The sequence below is a fragment of the Ischnura elegans genome, chromosome 6, assembly GCF_921293095.1.
Source record: "Ischnura elegans chromosome 6, ioIscEleg1.1, whole genome shotgun sequence".
NCBI classification, from domain to species: Eukaryota; Metazoa; Arthropoda; class Insecta; order Odonata; family Coenagrionidae; genus Ischnura; species Ischnura elegans.
Window position 1 is genome coordinate 64,064,459 of NC_060251.1, and position 11,365 is coordinate 64,075,823.

Below are 11,365 nucleotides of genomic sequence, written 5' to 3' on the forward strand. Positions count from 1 at the left end.
GCTGAGGAGAGCCGATCAATGATCTTGCCCTATGGCATTCTCTCTTATCAGATCCCATACTTGGAATGCGACAAACAAACACAAGCTTTTGGTACGACTTCGTCGAGTTAAAAAAAGGAGTTCGAGAAGGCGATTTAATTTTTAACTAGTTTTTTATAATACCATTTTCTCATTTAAATGTTGTAGGCTAATTATAGTTTTATTTTTTGGTTTGAAATATTAATTGATTTGCAAATATCAAAGTGCACAGCGTTCCGCTCTCTTATTATTTAAATATATGTACCTATTTCTCACCTTTTATTTCATTTTGACAATCGGGTCAGAGTTAATGCTAAATAGAGTTTAGATCGAAAAAATTAAATAACGAAATGGGGTCTTTAGATACAGCATAACTTTCGTTGCTCAATTTTGCGTTAATTTTCAGGGCCGGCTTATGGGCCGGGACACCAAAACCCCCGGTAGGGGAGCGACACAACAGCAGTTTGGCCGGTAAGTATTTTGCCTGAAACGGGCCAAGTCAATTTCGACTAACTTTAATTCATAAACGAAGTAAAAAAATTTAATCATGATTGAAACGAAAACAACCCGTTTTTAAGGGTTTTCGATCAATATAACAAATATGGTAACCCATTCCTCGCGATAAAGCAATTTCATTTCGACCAAACTATAGTAAGTGCAATACTTGATACGTGATTGCTTCATGCAGTATTTATTGGAAACATATGTACGTATCTACCAAGTAAAATTAATGTACTAATGCAAAATTCATGCAAATTAATGCAAAATTGCACAACAATAATTATGGTTTCATAATTTTATGCATCTTTAAGGTATTTAGTTACTTGTAAAAACTCAAGTGCACATTACCAATGCAGCGGCAATAGGTTCTAGTACGCCCAGCAGATATGATCATAACTTTGAACACAACTTGTTGATATCCGCTTTAACATGTTCGTTTGCTTTAATGTTTAACCTAATATTGCGAATAAATGAATTTAGTACCTCCAATAATTTTTAAATTTTCTATGTTACTGGCTAACCCAATACTTGGGTAGAGTGGGACACTTTATCAAAGAAGATACTTAATTGTTTCAACTATTGTAATTAGCTTATCTCTCGAGGATTTTTTAAACACGTTTTGGAATATATTCTTCGGTAATTACAAACATTTACTAAATAACCAGTAATATCCTTTTGAAAATAAATTTTAGATACCGCAACTGCCACACTGTGATCCAGTCACTGATGACCGAGTCATTTATGATATGAAGTGCTTTCCTTTTCAAAACCTTAAATCATTCGCCGTTCAATGCCATCAAATGATTAACTGATGAAATGAAAAAGTCAGCGATAAAGATGATCCCGGTCAGTCTCAATGGGTTACTATTAATACCCGCTGCAGTTATTATCGCCTTTTATCTGAAGAATAAGGAAAAAAGGGATTTAAATACCCTGCACTGTACACTCCAGTGCGCATCAATAAATACAGGAATCCACAAGTGGAAACCGCTTCTTTCCAGTTATTCCAACTCGCTCTGACATAGTGAAATTTTAATATTTCTATAGTTTTCCATGTATTGATTAATACTTACAAGGGCGTACCCAGGATCAAAAATAGAGGGTGGCAAGCCACGGCCGATCAAGTTTAACACAGATAAGGTAATGAAAACAAAATTTAAAGAAAATTATAACATCGCTCCATTAGTTCTTAAAATAATTTGATCCGAAAAAAGTTTTTATTTTATTAACATGTTTTATACTAATATCACTTCGCTTGGATTTATATCAAATTCAAATCTGTTCAAAATTTTCGTTTTGAACTAAATTTACCTTTGCTTCTAGGGGGAGGAAACTGCCCCCTCCCGTCCCCCGCTGGGTACGCACATGCATACTAACACCAACTAATTCTTCCGCGCGTGGTGGAAAAAGGAAAATATGGCCCACAAAAACTAGAAGTAACAGACCAGATAATCCGTGGGGAACGAGAGGAGGGGTATTATCGGTTTGATATCCCACAAAAATGTAATGACTGGGAATTCCTGCGGACTGCATAACATCGCGACGTATTTCCCCCCTTCCCGGAAACGGAAAACTTGATATCTCAATCCGTTTCGTTGATATAGGTCGTCAGGAAGGCTTTAACGTAATGCGACTGTCCCAACCATGAGCGGATCCAGGATTTTTTTCTAGGGGGGAGGAACAAACAAGGCCATTCCCAGGATTTTGTTCCGGGGGGGGGGGGGGGTCAAACGTATATCCCGTAATATAAAACGAACGCAATTTCAACGAGACCGTTTTAAAAAATCTTGCATACTTTTTAAGGGTGTGGGGGGGCACGTGCCCCCGGGTACCCCCTAGATTCACCTATGGCCCCATCCTCATACAAAGGCGATAAAATTTGATACAGTGAAATAAATAAAAATAGTGTAATTGACCAAGTTTTATGGGCACTAGTATAAGAGAAAATAACTAATATATTTCAAAGAACTTTACTTTAAATCGGATAGGGGGTCACTGATATTCGCAAATGTATAATTCGCATCGAATTCTCAATCTAAAATTAAACAAATTAAATGAAAAAACGTCAAATTCGCAAAGGTTTATGGGGAGATGTTCTTTACCCTTCACCCCTACCGCACCAGGACTGACGGCCTATCCTTTCCAGACCGCCCTCTGAGCAGCCCTGCCGATAGCCGATAACATTAATGGGTGTCACACTGAAAATGAATAGAACCTCCCCAATTAGCTTAATCTCCCTAAGTTCATTGACGCCGCATGATTCACCGTGGGAAAATCCACGAATAGCTCACTCCGAGATAACATGAGACATCTTAGTCACCGATAAAGGGAGTCGACCCCCGGAACACAGAGGAGGGTGATTGGGGGAGTTACCGGGAATCCAGGCCTCGCAGACCGCACGCGTCAGAAGACAAAGGGTCCAAGGTACGCTTCGTATGCTCGAGACTTCATTTAAAGGTTCAAGCACGGTCCAACGGTGACCGTCGGCTGGACATGTAAAAACACGCCCGTGGATAACCGTTGGACTGGCTGAGGTGAATGTTTACTTCCAGGAGACCGGCGTTACCGTAAGCTGACGAAGACCACGGAAGACACCACGACAACAATGTACAACGCATGATCCTTCACCTTCTCCTGACGCCCTGCACTCGAAGCCAACGAATTCAGTCGTTCATAGGTGCACCGGACACATCGGCAGAAGCAGCCTTCGCAGCAACAACCTCTTCCGTCCCGCGAAAACGAGGATATATTCTGTGCCGTACTCCCGAAAGGTATGATTAGCATTTCTTTGACAAAATAGACTAGTTGTACACCTACATCTATATCTACATAATACCCTGCGAGCCACCTCTAGGGTGTTTGGCAGGGGGTGATCAGTCACCAGCATGCAATAGGATTCCCACATACATAGGCGGATTTAGAGGGGAGGGACGGGATCATGTGCCCCCGCCATACGCTTAAAAAATAAACGAGATTTTTAATACAAATTCATTTTACATTTTAATAAAGTAGTTATAAATATTTCCATATTACTAATTTTTATGGTAAAATTAAGAGTACATTTCGTGGCTAAATTGTTGCTTGTAGTTTTTGATCCCAAATACGAGAAGACCGTTTTCCTATCAGACCCTGGTGTCCCCCCACCCCCTCCACAGAAACAAAAATCCCGGATTCGCCCTAGCCTACATGCACACCACACGGTACCATATTCATGAAAAGGCAAAACTTGCCAACTACTCATGAAGGCAATCTACTCATGCAGCTAGAACACAAAAAATATGATCTTAAAAATATTCAGAAAATTCAGAAACATGCATTAAGGAATACATAAGTTACTATGATACCCTAAAAGCATCTAATATATTTGTGATTTCTAACGCTGCCGTAATAATCTCCTATCGTTCGTGAAAAAAGGACATTCTGAATGTATCGGTTCTACAGTCTCTCTCTCTCTTATATTATTTATATCATCTTTAGTAAATGCAAGAGTTATGTTCAGATGGAAAAGAGCATATTAACTGCGAATGAACGGAACGCTTTAAAAAATCCATAAATGCACGGTCATGTTCATTTTTATGAAATGTCAGATACGCTCTAATTCCACTTAACATTACTGAACTCCTCGCAACGGTATCTCAATTAATATAATTACCGGCGTCACTCGCTTGGCTGGCTCATTCCAAGGTTTTTTCCATATCTCTAACATTGCATGCATTTGATCTAGGAATTACTGGTGATTGGTCACCCCCACACATGCAAAAAACCATACAGATGGCTCGCAGGGTATTATGCAGATGTAGTGCTACTGACCCTTTAGAAATATTCGAATGGGAAACATTGTCAGATAGTAGATTGAAAACTAGACTAACCTATTCTGTAAATTCATCAGCAGTTAATTTTCCGAAGAATTGAGCCATGTCTTACGAACGCCAACATACTACTGTTGATCATACCATAAAAAATGAAATAAGTGAGATACAATGTAGAACAAATAGATTTAGAATTTTATCCGTGATCGATAAGAGACAATTGTTTTGGACCGTGTTGTGTGCATGTTGAAATATGCATGCTGGTGATCGCTCACCCCCAGTCAAAGACCCTAGAAAAGGCTCGCGAGGTGTTATGTATGTCACATGGTGGTATGCAGATGTAAAATTTGCAAAATGCTTTACCTCTCACCTAAATTCACTAACATCACTATTATTTCTCACCAGCTAACGATAGAATTGATACGAGATCAAGAGCATTGCCAGCTCCACACCGTCAGTGACGAAACCTCTCCTCATTAAGGACATCCGGCTGTAAATATCGTCAGAATGGTCGACAGTTGCGAGGTAAGCGATTTTTTTCATTTTTTTAGTTTTATTGAACGGGACAATTTCAATATACGCCAATTCTACGGCCATTAAGATGCTCAACTTAATTAAAAATACAGAATTCTTGGAGTACACAATAGGTGGTTTCCTATTATTTTTTTATTGCCTAAATCGAAAGATTAGTAATCGAAAAAAAAAGATTACTCCTGGAACACGTATTTCACGCTTTTAGATTTTTAAATCACGATATCTATTTTTCGCGATTAATTGAAAAGTGAAAATTTGCAAGCGCGCGTAAACGCGACGGGTAAGTATGAATGCTGGGAAAACTCCGTGTGGCGTCGTTCTGGTTCCCACTGCCGCAAGTGAGGTGACCTTGGGGAGAGGCTTAGAGCGCTGATACAACGTAGGATGCTAATAAGTAGCTGAGTACTCTGAAAGATGGTAGCGCTTGGCTTAAATAAGGATTATTAATACCCTATCAAACGAAGAAAACTTTCCGACCTTAGCCAGTTTTAATAGGTGATTATTAAGACATGTTTCCCTGAGCTCTGTGCCTCTTGCATGCATTGGTAATCTCAGACGGTGTAAAACTCCCATTTACTCGAATAGAAACTAGCTCCCAGGGACGTCACGTGGAGTGGCATTGTATGGGCGCCAACTTGGCCTTTTTCAAATGAGGCTAAAATTTACCATTGCCATTCGTCTAAACTGGCATTTGTAAAACCAAATAATTTTGTATATAATGAATACACTAATGCTGGGTAACGAATCGCAATCAATGCCTTTCGTTTTCTTTGATGAAGGAAACTACCCTATTCAAAGTACCCGCAGCTTGACTTCAGGGTTGTTCTCCGCGTCAAATCATCTTCGTACGAAAGTTTCGCCGGCGTTGCAACAGTTGTCTTCAGGTTTGCATGCAAACTTGCATCCGACACTTCAAACCTGAAGAAACTTGCAGCAACAAGAGCGAAACTGTCTGATGAACACGAATCTACGCAGAGGACAACCCATAAGCCAGTGGGGTTACCCACGAATTTTGTTCGGGTCGGGGGGGGGTGGGGTCCAAAAGGGGTACTTTTTAAAAGTAGGGTACTTAGTAGAGGGTTTTAAACTAATTTTTGCACGTTTCATAATCGAAGAAAACGAAATGTATATAACTTAATATATTGTTCATAACATTGAATTGATAGTGTTTTATGTGAAAGTTTAAAAAATACTATGTATCTTCTATTGCGAGAAAATAAAGTTGAACTGCGACTTAAGAATTTCCCGGTTAAGAAAAGAGAGGCTGAATCAAATACAATTAGGGAAGAGCTGCATTTTTTGCTGACCTCATTGAGTAAATAAATGTGGGTTCTCATATTTTTAGAGACTAATATGTATCATTAAAACAGTGGATCTTGCAGTTCAAATATTAAGTCCATTGTAAAGGGCAGGGTTTAGGATCTCTCGGCCCTCACAATCATCCTCAGGTATGGGTTCTTCTGGAGAGGGTACAGAATACTACCCAGGACAAGTGTCAAGGTTCACCACCAGATTTAAAAAAATAGTAACCTTAGATATTAAATGGGACAAAAAACTTTAGCAACAATTTAAAATTAATTTTCAATACCGTCATGGCTAAAAAAAATCACTTTAAAACTAGGAGCAACAGTGTACCCAGGATCAAAACTAGGGAGGTGGGGAGGCAAGCCATGGTTGTTCAAGTTGTACCATTTAAGCATGGAAAAGGTGAATGAAACCAAAATTTTAAGAAAGCTGTAACAGCCCTTTAGAATTATTTGCTAGAAAAAAAATATTTTAGTTAAATGTCTTATACTAATATCATTTTTCACCCGTTTAAAGAAAATTTGATGAAAAATATTGGTTCTAGGGCAGAGCAGCTGCCACCTCCTGCCCCTTGCTGGTTATACCCATGTCTAGGAGGACAAACTACAGTCCAAGATGACAGATGTCCAATGAAAGTTCCAAAAGGGCGAGTAGGACCTTGCCAACCCTAGAGCCAATAGCTGAACACCTTCACTACCTCATCCCCTTGCTCGTCCTGGCAACATTATCACACACAGTAAGCTGCATACCTTCCTCTCTTCACCCTCTTTATGACCTACTGTACATTTGCATAGACAAGTGCTTCTGTGTTCTTTGGTGTTATCTTTCCATAGCAGTGCTTTACTTCTTCTCTGTTTAGCTTGCAGTGTAAGAATTCTTATGCATCACGATAATAGAATGAGTGTCATAAAACGTGGTTGTGGAGCACAATGGATCTCGGATGGTTCACCAGCATGCTAGAACATCCAATGGCTTCATCCTGAATTGTTTTCATTTCATTAAGAAAAAATATATCACCCAGGGATTTACCAAGAGGAAATTATGAGCATGACATTAAAAAAGTAGTTCCTGAACCCAGTGGTGCAGCGAGGGGGGGCTTTGGGGGATAAATTTAAGTTTAATCCATTTTACTCAACTGGATTGAGATTACTAATAGAATAGTGTAAGGATCAATATAATATCCCTCAGAAAACAGTAAAACTCACCATATTGAACCATTTATCTTAAAATTCCGCAATTTATTAATCTCGCACTTACCGTTTATCCTGGTGGGTAGTCCATGCCCCTATACACCTTAGTATTAGTTGCACCTGACCCCCCCCAGCCTTAAGTCTTAGCTGCGCCGCTGCCTGAACCACCTTCTGCTCAACATAAACCTCAATAGTACCCTTGCTCTTTTGCTTTGGATAATGCTCTAAAAATACATCCAAGTACAAGTAAATTCACAACATATGTTATGTTAATAGAAAAATTACATGCTTAATCAGAAACATCTTTCCCTTGATGCTTATTTCTTTGGGATTGAGCCCACAAAGCATGTAATGAATTCTAATGCGATTAGGAGTATTAATTATTCTTTTTATTTGCCTCCAACCACACCATTTATTTTGTGTAATCCACTCACAGGTCTATTTCATTGTAAAAGAATGACTAATGCTTCTAAGAAAAAACTTCAGTCACCCTCTTACGCACGTCTGACAGTTTAGCACTATGACCTGTCAATAATGCCCCTCACCCTTCCTCCGCCATGCTAGCTCTCAAAAGACTACTTTTGCCGTGGCAACTGTATACATACCTACGCATCTTCATTTGCCCCAAGAGAACCTGATATTCCTCATCTACTCTTAGGTTCACCTAGTCCTCTTGGCTACCACAGTAATTTGCCCTCCTTACCCCACTTGCTGGGCTAGATATCGTGTATGCGTCTCAGTGCTGACAGTAACATCCATTTCTGCCAAAAACCGAAAATATTCCACAAAAGCACCTCTATGGCACTTTTTGGGAACATAAGGCCATGAAAGGCACAAGTTTAATGCCTCACCCATGTCATGGAAATTAAATCTAATGGTAAAGAAGTTCATGATGAGAGAGGGAAAAGCCAACAAAGTTATAAAAAAAGAAACTCGAAAAATATTTTGTTTGCCATTTTATTCCAAAGTTTTCAAAAAATAATATGTCTTAGGCAACTTAAATTCGTAAAGACATTTTAAACGGATTCAATTTTTTCCCACACGGACAGTAAATTACTAAAAAAAAACAGCACAACATCGGGGAAGTCCCTGGTCATCGTCCAAGAAAACGAGATAATTCAACTGAGGAATCCTTTATCCATGACGCAAAGCTATGATGTCCGCTCACTCCGCCGATTCGTCATAGCACTTTCCGAATACATATCCTTCAGGAAAGAAGACGAAATCGTTCTCGACTCGAACCTCGTCAATGCCTTCCTCCGTGTGGACCGAAAAATATTTGGGGCACATCTCCGGCGTCACACCTTCGAACTTGACACGCTTCACGTTCTTCAAGTGGAACAACGGACCGTCCGCTCGCGGCACCAAACGGTAGCGGCTACCACTCTGCAGATCGCTCTCCAGCGTACGCAGGCGCACCAGGTCGAGCCCGTCGCTGCCGGGGGAGAAGCAGGCGGTATGGTTGTGGACGAAAGTGACCATTTGGACGCCGGACTCGGTGGTTTGGCTACCCGCGCGGAAGGTCGAGGCGCAGTACACGTCCTCCTTACTGCTGTCCTGCTTCGAGACCACCAATATCCTGGTCCAAGTGATGTTCGCCTCGGAGTGAGAGAACGAACAGTAAGGGTCCCGGGAGGTGGACTCGCCCTTGGTGCACACCAGAGTCACGCCTTGCGAGGGCAATCCGCGAGGTGGCGTCCAAGCAACATTTTGAGCCGCGCCGCTGACTCCGCTACGATCCAATTTTAAGATTACCTTGTACTCGGTAGCGTGAGCGACGAGTAGCGGTACCAGGAGGAAGGAGATCCAATTTACGCAACTACTATAAAGACCCATTCTAAAGGCCGCAAGCGTCAAAGTCGGGATGGACAAGGTTATTTATTCAGAGATGTATAAGCGCGAGTGGTTGTCTGCCAACTAAACAACGGGGAGATGATATTAAAACGATTTTCCTTCTAAGACTCCCCTCCTCTACATCTCTGGCTGAGGAGAGCCGATCAATGACCTTGGCCTATGGCATCTCTCTTATCAGATCCCACTCGTGGAATGCGACAAACAAACGCAAGCTTTTGGTATGACTTCGTCGAGTTAAAAAAAGGAGTTCGAGAAGGCGATCAAATTTTTAACTAGTTTTTTATAATAACATTTTCTTTATTTAAATGTTGTAGGCTAATTATAGTTTTATTTTTTGGTTTTAAATATTAATTGATTTGCAAATATCAAAGTGCACAGCGTTCCGCTCACTTGTTATTTAAATATATGTACCTATTTCTCGCCTTTTATTTCTTCTTGACTATCGAGGCAGCCTTAATGTGAAATAGAGTGTAGATAAAAACAATTAAATAAAGAAATGGGGCATTTAGGTACAGCATAACTTTCGTAGCTCAATATTGCGTTAATTTTCAGGGTCTGCTTAAGGGCCGGGACACCTAAACCCCCGGTAGAGGGGCGACACAATGGCAGTTTGGCCGGTAAGTATTTTGCCTGGAACCGACCCAGTCAATTTCGACAAAACTTTAACTTATAAACGAATTAAAAACTTTTATCATAATTGCAACGAAAACAACCCGTTTGTAAAGGTTTTCGATCAATTTACCAACTATGGTAACCCATTACTCGCGAAAAAGCAATTTTAATTTGATCAAACTTTAGTAATTGCAATGTTCGATACGTGATTGAAATATGTAGTATTTATTGGAAATATATGTAGGTATCTACCAAGTGGATTAATGTACAAATGGCAAAATAGCGCTACGATAATTATGCTTTCATAATTTTGTGCATCTTAAAGTAATTTAGTTATTTTATTTAACTCAAGTGCGCATAACCAATGCGGCGGCAGTAGGTTCTAGCACGCCCAGCAGGTATGGCTATAACTTTGAACACAACTTGTTGATTTCCATTTAACATGTTCGTTTGCATGATATTTGACCTAATATTGCGATTAAATGACTTCAGTACCTCGAATTAATTTAAAATTTCTATGTTACTGACTAACCCAATACTTGGGCAGAGTGGGACACTTTTTATCAAAGAAGAAACTTAATTCTTTTAACTATTTTAATTAGCTGTATCTCTCGCAGATTTTTTTATACGTTTTGGAACACATGCTACGGTAATGACAAACATTTCACCAAATCATCAGTAATATACTTTTGAAAATAAAATTTAGATACCGCACCTGCCACACTGTGATCCAGTCACTAATGACCGAGACATTTACGACATGCAGTGCTTTCCTTTGCACAACCTTAAATCATTCGCTGGTCGATGCCATCAAATGATTAACTGATGAAATGAAAAAAGTCAGCGATAAGGATGACCCCGGTCAGTCTCAATGGGTTAACTATTACACCCGCTGCAGTTACTATCGCCTTTCATCAGGGGAATAAGGAAAAATGGATTTAAATCCCTGCACTGTACACTCCACCGCGCATCGATAATATAGAAATCCACAAGCGGAAACCGCTTCTTTTCCGTTATTTCAACTCAGTCTGGCATAACGAAATTTTAATAATTCTATAGTTTTCCATGTATTGATTCATACTTACAAGTGCGTACCCAGGATCAAAACTAGAGGGGTTAAGGGGGGTCATTCGAGTTATAACACAGAAAAGGTAATGAAACCAAATTTTCAAGAAAATTATAACATCGCTTTCTTAGTTTTTATAATTATTTGATCCGAAAAAATGTTTTTTATTTTAATTGCATGTTTCATTCTAATATCACTTTTCTTGGATTTAAAGAAAATCTGTTCAAAATTTACTTTTGGAACTAAATTTACCTTTGCTTCTAGGGGGATGCAACTGTCCCTTCCTGCCCCCCGCTGGGTACGCCCATTGATACTTACACCAACTAATTCTTCCGCGCGTGGTGGAAAAAGGACAATATGGTCCACAAAAACTAGAAGTAACAGACCAGATAATCCGTGGCGAACAAGAGGAGGGGTATTATCGGGTTGATATCCCACAGAAATTTTACGATTCGGAATTCCTGCGGACTGCATTA

General features: G+C 39.8%; 1 long non-coding RNA gene across 2 annotated transcripts; it reads left to right on the top strand.

Annotated features, from left to right (window-relative positions):
- The first annotated feature begins 324 nt into the window (after nucleotides 1-324).
- Nucleotides 325-6,894, top strand: LOC124160879. Of its 2 annotated transcripts, none has more exons than XR_006865255.1 (4): nucleotides 325-489; nucleotides 3,072-3,290; nucleotides 4,734-4,853; nucleotides 6,712-6,894. It is a non-coding gene; the product is annotated as an uncharacterized LOC124160879 (long non-coding RNA). The 2 variants fall into 2 exon arrangements; XR_006865254.1 differs by lacking the exon at nucleotides 325-489 and adding an exon at nucleotides 2,723-2,943.
- The last annotated feature ends 4,471 nt before the right edge of the window (nucleotides 6,895-11,365 follow it).